This window comes from Mus caroli, unplaced genomic scaffold (assembly GCF_900094665.2).
Source record: "Mus caroli unplaced genomic scaffold, CAROLI_EIJ_v1.1 scaffold_22014_1, whole genome shotgun sequence".
Classification (NCBI taxonomy): domain Eukaryota; kingdom Metazoa; phylum Chordata; class Mammalia; order Rodentia; family Muridae; genus Mus; species Mus caroli.
In genome coordinates, this window is record NW_018391568.1 from 1 (window position 1) to 10,180 (window position 10,180).

The 10,180-nt window shown below is 37.2% G+C and overlaps 2 pseudogenes; both read right to left on the bottom strand.

Annotated features, from left to right (window-relative positions):
- Positions 1-1,299: 1,299 nt before the first annotated feature.
- Positions 1,300-3,991, bottom strand: LOC110289251 (annotated as a pseudogene).
- A 5,305-nt stretch (positions 3,992-9,296) lies between these two features.
- Positions 9,297-10,177, bottom strand: LOC110289249 (annotated as a pseudogene).
- Positions 10,178-10,180: the final 3 nt, after the last annotated feature.

Consider the following 10,180-nt stretch of genomic DNA (forward strand, 5'->3'; position numbering starts at 1 on the left):
ACTTTTGGGATAGCATTGGAAATGTAATTGAGGAAAATATGTAATAAAAATATTAAAAAAAAAAGAAAAATCACTCGTGAAACTCATACAAAAAAAAAACCCTAGAATAAAATCTGAAGTATTGGGAGTTTTTAGATTAATGGGTTTAAAACATTATGAAGACAGAACTGGCACAGTCGAAACTTTGAACATCACAGGCAGCAGTACAAAGTCTATTCTCATAAGTTCGACAAATGTTCTCCCTATTTTCCTCTGGTGAAATAAAAGCTCAGCAGTGCAAATGCAGTTTGTGAAATATTTGCAAAATTGTAACGTTACATTTTCATCCTACAGAAAGTATAAAGTTTCCTTGCTCTTTTATTTCCTTCCTATGATGCCTGATTTAACATTACTATCTAGTATTTGATGAAATAATATCTGAGTTGTAGTATGTACATATGTGGTAGTTAACACAAATTTCCTTTAATTAATTAAATGTTTTAGTCTTTATAAAGTAATCATAACTGCATGATATACATATACTATGAATACTTTCCTAATATAGTGTATAATTAAGAGTATTTTCAAAGATGACCTACACAATTCATTGTTTGAAACAGAAACTATGTCAATGTTTTTTCTGTGAATAAAAAGATAATTACCTCATATATGGTAATCACAGCTTTTGAATTACTGAAAGTTTCTGATGTGCTGAATTGAACTGACCTTATTTCTCTCTGTGTGTATTTATATGTGTGTGCATGTGTATGTCTCTGCACCTGTGTGTATCAGTGTGTGTGTGTGTGTGTGTTGGAGATTAGTAATGCCTATGAGGTTCCCTGCCTTTGTTTTAGCACATGGGTGCCAAAGGTCAAAATCAGTTGTCCTATCTATCAATCTTTAACATAGTTTTTGAGACTGTCTGCCATTGAATATGAACCTCCCATCTTTATCTGGTCTATATGCAGCAAGCTTCAGTATTAACCAGTTTCTGCAACCTCAGTACTAAGGTCATCATGCTGTGCCAGGACACCCAACTTTTTCTATGGGTACTGGGACTCAAACTCATGTCCTCATTGTTTAGTAAGGTCTTTAACCAATGGTTAATCACTATAGTCCCCTGTATGACTTCATTTAACTCACTGATTTTCCAATTCTATCATGTTCTTTCCTGAGTTTATTGACCTCCTACCTAGCAAGACTCTTAATTCCACATCCCATACATCTGTATTAAGGTGAGTAAAATGTAATGACAGATATAGAATCACTTTCACAATAAATTAAATGAAATGAAAAAGAGATAAAAAAGAATGTATTTACCTTAGGCAAGGGTTTAGCAGGTTTGCAATGGAGTCCTCCAACATAATCAACATTTGGTAAGGTTGGGTGAGGAAATTCCAAATCCCAGTAGGATCTAATACGCCACATTCCTGCTTTGCCCATTGTCTCAATTAAGGTGGTTGGTCTTCAAAGACAAAGAAAGTGAGCAAATGAGACAGAGAAAAGTTGAAAAGCCTGTCTTTTGTGTATGAATTATAGTTCCTTAAAAGTGTTGGAAAAATTGTGTTTGACATAGAAAATCTGCTTCTTATATGCAATATAATTTGCATCTGTCTTGTGGCTCATACAATTTATATAAATGTAAGTTTGAGTTGGTTTTTCAAGGACTTACCTTATGTTTCCTCATTAATTTAATGATTTCCTCATAGTTAATGAAAAAGTCACTGTATGAATAAGTATGCATTTTACTTTTCTCTAAATCTTCGAATGACACTCTGCAAACATAAACATACATTCCAGGTACAAATGTCACAACATGCTTTGTAACTTGCCCAGGATTCCCAGGGTTATGGTAGTTTGTAGCTAATCTTTCTTTCTTCTTTTTCCTAGGGAAATGTGAAGTTTATGAATGGCTGGATTTCTGGTTAGTGCTTCAAACCTTATTTCTTACTAACACATTTAACATACTTATTCTGTAAAATAATCACAATATTTTCAAAAATTATGAGACTAGGAATTTTTGCCCAGTTCTAAGTATGGTATATTTTTTAAGACAAAAAACATGACTTCAAAATATACAGACTGAGCGCATGAGTATCCATGCTTCTGTAGAGTTTAGACATTTGCAATAAATGTTATGAAATGGCACAATGAAGAAATATGTAGAGTTTTACTCTTAAGCTCAGGAAATAACACAGAATCTTTCAAGAGTAGCAGAAATCTATAAGGAATTAAAAGAAAACATTATATGATTTATCTTTTCATTTATGTGTGTGTGTATCTGCATGAGGGTATGCTAAGTTTATACCAGTGACTATGGATACTATAAAAGTGTCACAGGTCTGCTGAAAGTGAAGTTACAGGTTAATTTTAAAACACTGGACACAAGTGGGTGCTAGGAATAGACAATCAGGTACTAAAAATGTGGAAAGAACATTCTTAAACTTTTGGTCATATTCTCATAACCCACACCTTAATTTTCAAAACTGATACTGGCCTAGGCAAAAGAAATTAATTTCTTCAATATTACACACACACACACACACACACACACACACACACACACACATCACTCTTGAATCTACACGGATCAAAATTTGAGTACCTGGCTAGGGTCTTGTTAAAATAGAGAAACCTTTTGTACTAAATGAGATTAAAAAAATATTTAGGGACTAATTGCATCTCTTTGTCACCATATAGCTAACCAGAATGTCTTATATCAGGACAACTACCTTCTTCTATTTGATCAATATTATGAGCTTTTACAGAGAGTTTGTTAGCTAATATAATTACATTTGACCACCTGTAAAAGACTCCACTTTGTACTTAACGGAAATGCATCTTAACATACATATGAAACATAGATCATTAAGCCTGTGAAGAGAAGCATAACTTACCTAAAGTGTCGCTGTAAAACTGATCCCATTTCTTCTCCCTAAATGTCTGGAACCAAAAGTCAAAATAAAGCATATATATCATATTTTTTACCCTCTCTTTGAATGTCATCTGGCCACCTAATCCTGACAAAATTACAGTACATAAGAGGCAGGGAGAGGAAGTCCTCCACTGTATTTTTCAAGTTGTTAGCCAGGGAAAAGCCAAGACTATATAGAAAAGGAATTTGGAGCAGTTCAGCTATGAGCTCCCCACAGGGACCAACAGCATCTGACAAAGTGACATCAAACTTGGATTCTTGGAGTTTTGCCATGAGCTGTTTGTTTGAAACTGTGTTTTTACAAAGAATTAGACATTAATCAGAATATTCATCAATTATATTTTGTAGTAAAGGGGAATATGATAAACATGTATCTCTTGGAAACTCATAAGTCCATATATCCACAACACTAGCAAAAATAATTTCCATGGCATCATTCCTGAAAGATGTAGGAAAAGTTTCAAACTTAAGGCCAGGCAGTACTGTGGGATCAAGAAAAATGGAAATTGAAGGTCTCAGAACAGTGACTTCATGGCCCACTTCCAAAGCATCCTGAAAATTAAAGTCCTTCTGTTCAGAGTGTAATCCCTTTTGTCACTGCTTGACCTTTTATCCAAGAAGCAATAGCCAAGAAGTTAAAATATAACTGGCACTGCTCAAAGCTGATAAGGAAATGAACATTACTGTGTTGATAGAAAAACATGAGTTTATCTGCCCCTCTGGATACCCCAGAGTCTGAAGGTCTCCCAGGAGATCTGTACCCAGGGCAAAAGGTAAGGGACCCTCCCAAATAATTGTAGCAGGTGGGAACCCTGATGATCCCAGCAGACTCAGAACACATTCCCTCCACTCGAACTCCACCTGCCCCCTAGCCTGAGCATTCCACGATAACAGGTCATCAGCTTGTTTGCTACTGTGAAGACCCCACAGTCTGAAGGTCTCCAAAAAGATCTGCTGCACCCAGAACAACAGATCATCAGCTTGTGTGCCCCCAGAAGGCCCCACAGTCTGAAGGCCTCCCAGGGTATCTGTTACAGTCAGAGCCACAGGTCTCCCACGAGATGTAAAGCAACCCATGGACAGATGAGTCAGACTCCAGACTGAGAAACCTAGACCAGTTAGCACCAGAGATAAACAGATGGTGAGATGCAAGCACAAGACTATAAGCAACAAAGCCAATATACTTTGGCAGCATGAGAACCCAGTTCTGCCACCACAGTAAGCCCTGGATATCACAACACACCTGAAAACCAGGATGCTGACCTAAAATTCTATTTCATGAACATAATTGAGTCCTTCAAGGAGGATATAACCTCACCCCCCCCAAAAAAAATACAGGAAAACACAGGTAAATAGGTAGAAGTCTAAAAAAGGAAACAAATAAATCCCACAATGATGGTGATACCTAAACCACAAAAAGACACAACAAAGAGTGAAAACTCCCAACTAATTTCTCTTGTGAATATCAATGCAAAAATACTTAGTAAAATTCTAGCAAACTGAACCAAAGAATGTATCAAAACCATCATTCAGCATGATCAAGTAGGCTTCATCTCAGACATGCAAGGTTGGTTCAATATATGAAAATATATTAATGTAACCCACTATATAAGTAAACTCAAAGAAAAAAGATCACATGATCATCTCATTAGATGCTAAAAAAGCCTTTGACAAAATACAACACCCCTTCATGTTAAAGTATTGGAGAGATAAGGAATTCAAGGTCCATTCCTAAATATAATAAAAGTAATATACAGCAAACAAAGAGCCAATATCAAATTAAAAATGGAGAGATACTTAAGGCAATCCCACTATAATCATGAACAAGACAAGGCTCTCCCTAGCCCTAGCTCGGAGATCTAGGAGGTACAATTTGGAAAGAAGAAGTTAAGGTATCATTATTTCTGGATGATATGATAGTATGCTTAAGTGACTCCAAAAATTCTTCCAGGAAAACTCTACATCTGAAAACTTAAGCAAAGTGGCTGGATATAAAATTAACTAAAACAAATCAGTATCCTTTCATTTATACAAATGATAAATGGGTGGAGAAAGAAAATGAATGACACACTTCACAGTAGTCACAAATATAAAATATCTTGGGGAAACTCTAACCAAATAAGTGAGAGATCTGTTTAGTCAGAACTTCAAGTCTCTCAAGAAAGAAATCAAAGACCTCAGAAAATGTAAGTATCTCCCATGCTCATGGATTGGTAGGATTAACATAGTTAAAAAGGCTACCCTACCAAAAGCAATCTACAGATTCAATGCAAACTCCATCAAAATTCCAATAAATTCTTCAAAGACAAGGATAGAGAAATTCTGAATTTCATATGTGAAACAAAGCCCAGGATACGGAAAAAAAAACAAACATATTTAACAATAAAAGAACTGGGAGAATCAGCATCCCTGAACTCAAGCTGTACTACAGAGCAATAGTTATTAAAATCTGCATGGTATTGGTACACAGACAAACAAATTGATCAACAGAATAGAATTGAAGACACAGAAATAAAACCACACACTTAATTGACACTTGATCTTTGACAAAGAAGCCAAAAATATACAATGGAAAAAAGAAAGCATTTTCAATAAATGATGGTCTAACTAGCAGTCAGAGTACCAAAGAGTAAACATGGTGAGATTCATGGTTCCAGCTCCATATGTAGCAGAGGATGGCCTAGTTGGACATCAATGGGAGGAAAGCCCCTTGGTCCTGTGAAGTCTCTATGCCCTAGTGGAGGGGAATGTCAGGGCCAGGGAGCAGGAGTGGGTGGGTTGGTGAGCAGAGAGGGGTGGGAGGGGATAGGGGGCTTTCGGAGGGGAAACCAGGAAAGTGGACAATATTTGAAATGTAAATAAAGTAAATATCTAATAAAGAAAAGAAAAGGAAAAACCCTTGTGTCAGAATCACCAAACCTTAAATGTACAGAGTATAGGATCTTTTACCTAGAGTCAAATTAATTCAACACATCAATAAAATGCATTACTAAAATGAAGAATTCAATGAAGTCAAAATCTTAAGCCTTTCCTGAAATATTTAAATGTAGAGATTTGTTAATAAAATTTGAAATTATTATAAATATATAAAACATTATAGAAGCTACAAGATGTGAAATAAAGAAAATAATTTTTGTTGTAGAAAAATATTTCCTAGCATTAAGTTATGATGACTTTGAATGAATGACTTTCATTTTTGTTTTGTCTGGGAGACAAGTCAATCAAGCCGAGCAATAAGAAATCCATTAACATTATTGTCACCTTAAAAAAAAAAGTAAAGAATAGAAAAATGAAAATAGGCCTTCCGGTTTCCATCTCTGTCTGTAGCAGATCCTCTGCTAATATACCCATAGCATCAGTAGGGAGCAAACCTCCCAGGAGCGCCGATGAGTGCAGGTAGGTCCATCACTGCTGCTCAGAGGAACCTGCCCAGAATCCTCAGGACACAGGAGCTGAGGGATTGCCTTGCACAGGAGTCTTCTTGTCTCTGTCTTCACCTGAGAGCTGATTGTGTACCACAATTCTCCATACCCAAGTCCCTCCCGGAGAGAACTGGTCTCCTAGGAATACTGACACACAGGCTTGAAGGAGGGACAAGACAAAGTCAAAGACAGCAAGACCAGGTTTTTTTGTTTTTTGTTTTTGTTTGTTTGTTTGTTTTTTGTTTTGTTTTGTTTTTTCAGACATGCTTTCTCTGTATAGCCTTGGCTGCCCTGGAACTCACTTTGTAGACCAGGTTGGCCTCGAACTCAGAAATCTGCCTGCCTCTGCCTCCTGAATGCTGGAATTAAAGGCGTGTACCACCATACCCTGCTGAATTCTTATTCTTTTTTGCAAGACCAGTTAACACCATAGATAACCAGATGGTGAAAGGCAAGTGCAAGAACATAAGCAGTAGAAACTAAGACTACTTGGTATCATAAAAATCTTAGTTCTCTCACCACAGTGAATCTTGATTACCCCAACATACCAGAAAAGCAAGACTGATTCAAAATCACATCTCATGATGATGATAGAGGAATTTAAGAAGGACATAACTAACTCCCTTAAAGAAATACAAGAGAACACAGGTAAACAGGTAGAAGATCTTAAAGAGAAAACACAAAAGTGCCTTAAAGAAGAGGTTATACAGCCCCTAAAAGAACACAAATGCCAACCCAGACTACCATACCCAGCAAAACTCTCAATTACCATAGATGAAGAAACCAAGATATTTTGTGAAAAAAACATATTTACACAATATCTTTCTACAAATCCAGCCCTACAAATAGATGGAAAATGCCAACACAAGGAGGAAAACTACACCCTAAAAAAAGTAAGAAACTAATCTTCTCTCAACAAACCCAAAAGAAGATAACCACACAAACATAAAAAATATATCAGTAATAACAGTGAGCAACAAGCACTATACCTTAATGTCTCTTTTTTAAAATGAATTATTGAAAACTTTATTCCAAAGCTACACCCAAAATGTACAATGAAATTTATCTCCTTTCAGACTTAATATAAAAGGGGAATATCTACATTTTAGATTTTATAATTTGCAGATCTTCTGCTCCCACAAAAAAGTCTGATAAAAAGTTAATTCCATCAATTGAAATATTAAATGACTGTCTTTATGTAAAGAATATTCTAAATGCAAAATATTCAAAAAAAGTTTCAGTATGAAACTGTTCTCAGTTTCTGGTAGTCTGTGAAAGCATAGATCCCTGTGCAGCTTGAAATGAGGTAAAAGGATGGTTTCCCAGACACCATCTTCAGATGTTCATCCTCGAAACCCAGTGCAACATGATTCTTCCATTCCTCTTTCTGTAGAACATCTCTGCTCCCCCTGACTACCTAGTATTCTGCATGTAAAACAGCAGCAAACCTGTCATCTAACAATTCCTCATGTTACAATGTTTTCCAAAGAATTTTATGTCCCAAAGGGAAGACCTGCCTATAGAGGGCCACTATTTCCTTGAAAGGTATTTTAATAAATAAAGCCTACAAGTCTTTAAACAGGTCCTGAAGGGAAAAGGCAGCAAACCTCTGAGGAGATGTTAGTTATCAATATTTTATTTTGTAGGTCGCTTCTCTAAAATTTAAAAATGAAGTCCTTGGCTGCCAATTAAAATTAAAATTAGCTTCTAATGAGACACCTCAAATGTTATTAAGAAGCAAGTACATTGTCCAGTAGAACAAGCCCATGGTTTCTGATTGCTGGGCTGTATGCTTAACAGTAGGAAATAAAGTCAGTCCAGGGGAAGTCTGCTGCTAGGCATCCTGTTTGCTCAGTGCCACTTTCTTGGGGCTTTTGTTTTGATTGGATAATTCATAGGTCTGCTGTGTTTTTAATGGTCTCCTTTAAGAAACAAAAACAAATCAACTTGGAAAGTATCTTCTCTTCATGTGGTTACTTGGCAGTATTTTACAAAGACTAGGGTTACTTACATCCTGCCAGACGTAGATATACACAGTTGTGTGTGCTCACAATCACTGGCCTTATGGAAACTATGACTTCATGCCAAGTCAGCATGAATGTTCTCCATGGCTGAATGGTAGGTGGAGATAGTAGTGCAGGATGTTCTGATGGGCTCTTATCTACACTGCCATTACATTAAGGGAGAACATGATTGAAATGAGATATAGAAACAAAATTAATAAAGGCAACAGCATGATCTTTTTCAGGCTTTTGATGCAGTGAACCTGGAGTTGAGTAATCACTGGTCTAGAGCTTGGTCCTAAGAATCACAGACTTAGGTGTGTGTGTGTGTGTGTGTGTGTGTGTGTGTGTGTGTGTGTGTTGCTAGGGATTAAACCTAGAGTCCCATGCATGTAAGGCCAGCATTTTCCACTAAGCCATGTCCCCAGGCCCTACAGCCCAATTTATGAACATACAATGGCAAAAAACAACAGTTCTGAGTTTATCCAAGTAGATGAACCACAAGCTGTGACACTGTAGAATTGGGATCACATTCCAGTTAACAAACACACATATCAATTCTGAAGCAGCTGAAGTTTACAACTTCGGTATCCACACAGGAAAGCTCTGTCACACCAATGGGCATCTGCCTACCTTAGAACTATAAATTAACATTTTTCAATGCAAAAATACTTCCAATAAATAGCAAAGACACAGTAAACACATGGAAGACTTAGTCTCCTGAAGGTGTGCTTTCATGTACAAAAAGTAATTCTGTAGACAGGCATGACAGGGCACACCTGTGAGCTGAGCACTCTGAGGACTCAGGCAAGAGGATAATTAGTTGAAGACCAGCCTGAGCTATAGTCAGAAGTGAAAGGTCACCTTACAGTAGGATATGACAGGTTGTTCTGCTCCTGATTGTGAATCTATGGATGTGAGATTGTTTCAACACTCTTGTAAAAAACCTCAACACTTCTATAGTTCATTGTGTTTCTTTTTAAATGGCCACTGTGGGTGTTGCAGTACATGTTCTTTAGCCTGAAGGGCAAGGTACATGAATTCTACATCAAAAGGGTACTTGGTAAACATGGGGGGTTCTCCCATAGTTGGATGGTACCCCTTATCTTGAGGAAACACTTTGCTGGGCTTCCACCAGGTGATATAGTGAATGCCTCTGAGCCTGGACAAGTCTAAGTAACAGTACCCATCATCACAGTGTACAGTTCAAACACAGCAGCCCAGTCCAGAAGGAAAAGTAAGTTGGTAAGGCCAGATCTCCCTGCATGCCAATAAATATGTCTAGGTTGTACATGATACTGAGCTGATCTAAAACCCCAAGTTCTCTGTATGTGTAATCAGCCACTCAGATGTCAAATGTGGATACTGTTTTCAGTGCATTTACCAGCCCATTTTGATTCAGGATTTTTCTGGTATTCTGTGATGTGTGAAAGAATGGTAACTCGAACTTTACCATCCTTGGGACCATCTTGAGTGATGATATGCAGCACATGCTGGGTGAAGGCTCTGAATAATCCATTATTCTGACAGCTAGAGATCAGAGGTGTGTTATAGAACAGACCGTACTACATGTGGGGCAGCAACAAAAACACAGATTCTTTAAAACATATCTTTTTGGAATCACAGGTTTTCAAATGTATGGCATCAAAGTCAGTAAATGCTTTCTAAGTATTGGGGAAGAGGTCACCGCATCCATAAGAGCTGGTGTCCCACATCACACTGTAAATGTTTGTACTGAAAGAAATGTTAATGTGCTGAGTGATGTAAAGATTCAGGAAATCATAGAATTAGTGGTACATGTTAATCTCTGTGGAAAGCCGTGCAGCGTGCAGCGTGCAGCG